Raw genomic sequence first — 4,137 nt, forward strand, 5'->3', positions numbered from 1 at the left:
TTGTACCCCCACCAACGTGGTGGCCCCCTGCTTGGCTTACTCCAGTGTGCTAGTGTTTTTCTCTTTTGGGGCCCCCAAAACTGTAGGCAATACTCGAGGTACAGCTTCACGAATGCTAAGTAGAGGGAGTGATCATTTGTCTTGTCTTGCAAGCTGTCATCTTCTTGTTGGTTCATTCCTCAGGGTCCCTCTTAAAGGATTATCTGTCCTCTGGTATATCAACCCCACTCTCCCCAGCTGGCTGTCAACTGGGAACTTGCTGAGGCTGCCTCTGTCCCAGTGAAGTTTCAGTGTAAGCTACAGAGTAGGGTTTGGTCTGTCAAGGGTAGGAAAAAAAATCAGCGAATATTAATATTTATATTTCTGTGCTTTAAACACAAAGGTATGTTGTATCAGGAAATCTATCTAAACAACGCTGAGTTTTAAGTCTCCTGCTGAAATTTTTATGGGGAATCCTGTATCAAGTGGTCTGCAAGATGTAATAGGGAAGTAATTGTGTGTGGTTTAATAAATCCATATTGCAGCTTGTTGTGGGGTTTGGGATTTTGTTTTGTTTTGTTTTCCTGGACTAAGTGAACCTTGTCTGCCATATTGCAACTTAACTATTACCAGTTAAGACATAAGAAGTCTTGTAGAAAACAGGTTAGTGTTACTTACATGCAAGGTTGCATTAGTTGCAAACACAATAAAATTGAAGCAATTTTAATGTGTTTGAGGAAAAAAATCTGAATGTGGTGAGTTCAGAACAAATTACGACAAGGATTTTAAATTGTCCTTTGGTGGTTGTACAGATTTTGCATGCTGCAGTCTTGAATATAAAAAGTTAATTTACAAGCTGCAGGTTTTATATTCTTACATGATATGAGAACTTTAGATAAAGAGCTGCCATAAAGATTTGTCATCCAATTCTCCATTTGTATTAGAATAAGAAAAAGAATTAGCAAATGGCAGTGGAGAAATGGACACTTGCGATGACACACCTGCCTTCTTTTTCCCAATTCCAGGGCATATTCCCTTGTGGATTCCAGTCAAGTGTCTACTTTCCTGATTTCTATTCTCCTCATAGTCTACGGCAGTTTCAGGTAAGATTTTTCTTTAAGGTTCTGCAGAATTTTTCTTTTTCAAATAAAAATATGGCAAGTAAATGAATACAGTTTATGTTTATGCCTTTTGTTTCATTGTATCTTTGTCAGACTGATGGCTAATGTAAATGAAATATTTCTTGCTTCTGAAAATGAAATGCAAAAGGAAGAAAAAGTAGCTAGTTGGGGTTTCTGGAAGACATAATTGTATGTCAAGTTACAAGCACATATAAGATAACTGAGAAGTTAGTCCTTGAAGACAACTCTGTAAAATTGTATTTTGGAGGGTATAAAAGGATTGTTGAGAGAGATAGGAATGTAGTGCTATCGATAGTAGAATTTTATATATAATGTTTCAGTGTTGGTCGATTCAGTATGTCCTTGTTGTGATTGCAAACAAGTCTTGTAAAACAGATTCCCGAGTCCCAGTGCTATTTACTTGAGTGTGAGTAACAGCTTAATAGAGAAGAGGGAAACACCATCAGTGTTGAATTCCAGCAAAGTGTCTGATAAGTTTCAGTCTTCAAAAATCAAATTTGCCCCACTCTAGGAGACTTGAGTACAGTTTAGAGAAGATATTGTTGTCCCTTTAGACTTGCAGCTGGTATTATACAGATTATTTTAATGTAGTGGCACCTAAGGAATGAGATTCATACTGACATATATATAAAAACAAAAATTAATCGCAGCATGCAAGTATTATTTTTTTCAAGTACAGCATGTTTTTCTTCCTATTTCTTGAAGAGCATCACTTCATTTAACAAGTCTATGATAAAAGGCCATACATTCACTATGAAGTCTCTGAACTGCTATGAGTATTCCTGAAGTAGATCATAGCCATGGTCATACATATGACAGTCGCAGCTGTTAGGATAAGAGGTTTTAAATCGCCTTCCTAAGTTAATAAAATCATATAATGAAATAACCAATTTTTTATAAGAGCTGTCTGTTGTTGCTAGCGAGTATTAGGTAACAGCACTGCTGATGGAATTAAAATAGGCGGCCTTAGGAAGACAAAATCTAGAGATGATGAAAATAATAAAAAAAAGGAAATAAAAGGTTGTATTTGTTTAATTTTTTCTTCAAGTTTTGAGTCCGTCTAGCATACAGTTGAGGGGCTAATTCAATTTTTAACTATTTGAATTTATGCAGTTGTGTAAAAAGGAACTATGCATCTGGCTGCAAGAAGCCATAGCATTTATTAAAATTCAATTGTGAAAACATAATGCAATATAAAACAGCAGGAGTGCTTGAACTTAAATTGCCTGCCCTTCTCAGAGCTCCTTACTCTTAAAAATTTTCCCCTGCTGTTTGCCATCCTATTCCTATATACACATGCTCTTTTACCATCTTGTCCTATGATTTACATTTAAAACTGCTCACGTAACAAGGACTGCAAACTTCAGAACAATCTAACTTACTGGATGAAGTAATGGAATGGTGATGGATTCAAATCAATTGAGGAAATGCCCTGTTCTAGTCCACTTCCTTTGCACATATCCTGAAGACCCCCAGATGCAAGCTATTACAGACCAAGATAGGTTCCCATAGTTTTAAAATTAATTTCCTAATTAATTTCCTATATGTAGTTTCTTCAGCAGATGTCTGAGCTGAAACCTGTGGTTATGATGGTGGCTTGGACAAATTCCTGTTCTGTTTGGTCAGCAAGTGAGGTCAAAAGCAGTTTTTTACAGAAAATTGTACAGTGGTGTTAACAAAGGGGTCTAAGATACAATTAGTTGTATTTACAACTAATTATACAATACAAGTTATTTAAGAAATTCAGGTGTGGTAGTAAGTTGCAAAATTATGTTCATCTGAAAATTCCTAAAGTAGTAAAATAAAAACTTCTGGCATTCTCATTCTCAAATGACAACAATGGTGCCTTCATGTAGATTTGAGTGCTTCATCTCAAGTGGAGCTGTCGTAACACAAAAAGCAAATAGCTTTCCGTAATTAACCTTCATGTTGCAGGAAGTGGGTTTGGTTTCTGATTTTCAGTCTGAAAAGAAGCAAAAAGAGTTACTGTGGTATTGCTGGCAGGTAACTTAAACAGAAGTGCAGTAATAGGATCAGAAAGAATTGGGTGGGTGAGTCATTAGGATAAAATCCACGTGCATGGTGGATCTAATCTAATGCAAGAGGTTTCAGGGGAACAAAGGAAAGCCTTGGTCCACTGTCCTTATTCATACAAGCAGCGTTTGTCCAAAACCAAAACAAACAAACAAACAAAACCCCCAAACCCTCAAGATACTCAGAAGAATGTCTAACAGATAGTGGGTAAAGTCCGCATCCAGAACAAAGTACAGTTTATAGAGTTGAGTTCCTGCTTCTCTTGCTGTGGATGAACAACCATTTACTTCCTACATTTCTGCTGGGTCAGGATTTTTAGCCTCAAGCCCTTCTGAACATTTCTCCCATATACATTCTGACTGTCTCTCAGTCCTTGAACTTGATATACTTTATTATTGACTGCCAAAGGGGCAAGTGTGATCTTTTAAACCGTTACAAGCTGTAAACTGGAGCATGCAAGTATATGTGTTAGTTATGTTTTTTTAAAGAGGTCAGCTTACCTTGAAACAGATTGTTTCCTATGGATTCTTGCAAGACAGCCACCTATTCTTGTCCAAGTGCTTCTCTGTGATTTAAATGTTGGGGTTACTTTGCAGGCAGGTAACAGCTAAATCTTTTTCAATCCTATCACAGACCCAGACGTGGTCTCTCAGCTTATGTAAAGCCTGATTTAACCCAGAATAGAATCATAGAATCGTAGAATAGTTTGGGTTGGAAGGGACCTCTAAAGGTCATCTAGTCCAACCCCCCTGTCGTGGGCAGGGACATCTTCCACTAGATCAGGTTGCTCAGAGCCCCGTCCAACCTGACCTTGAGTGTTTCCAGGGATGGGGCATCCAGCACCTCTCTGGGCAACCTGTGCCAGTGTTTCACCACCCTCAGCGTGAAAAATTCCTTCCTTATATCTAGTCTAAATCTATCCCCCTTTAGTTTAAAGCCATCCCCGTTGTCCTGTCGCAACAGGCCCTGCTAAAAAGTTTGC

At 37.9% G+C, this 4,137-nt stretch overlaps 1 protein-coding gene across 1 annotated transcript in view; it reads left to right on the forward strand.

Moving 5' to 3' along the window:
• The first annotated feature begins 1,011 nt into the window (after positions 1-1,011).
• Positions 1,012-4,137, forward strand: part of SPPL3 (signal peptide peptidase like 3) — a 32,213-nt gene continuing 29,087 nt past the window's right edge. The window contains exon 1 of the mRNA XM_019472255.1: positions 1,012-1,082. The gene's annotated coding sequence lies outside the window, so the exon portion shown is untranslated. The remainder of the gene's footprint in view (positions 1,083-4,137) is intronic.

This window comes from Aptenodytes forsteri, unplaced genomic scaffold (genome assembly GCF_000699145.1).
Source record: "Aptenodytes forsteri isolate BGI_AS27 unplaced genomic scaffold, ASM69914v1 Scaffold323, whole genome shotgun sequence".
Classification (NCBI taxonomy): Eukaryota; Metazoa; Chordata; class Aves; order Sphenisciformes; family Spheniscidae; genus Aptenodytes; species Aptenodytes forsteri.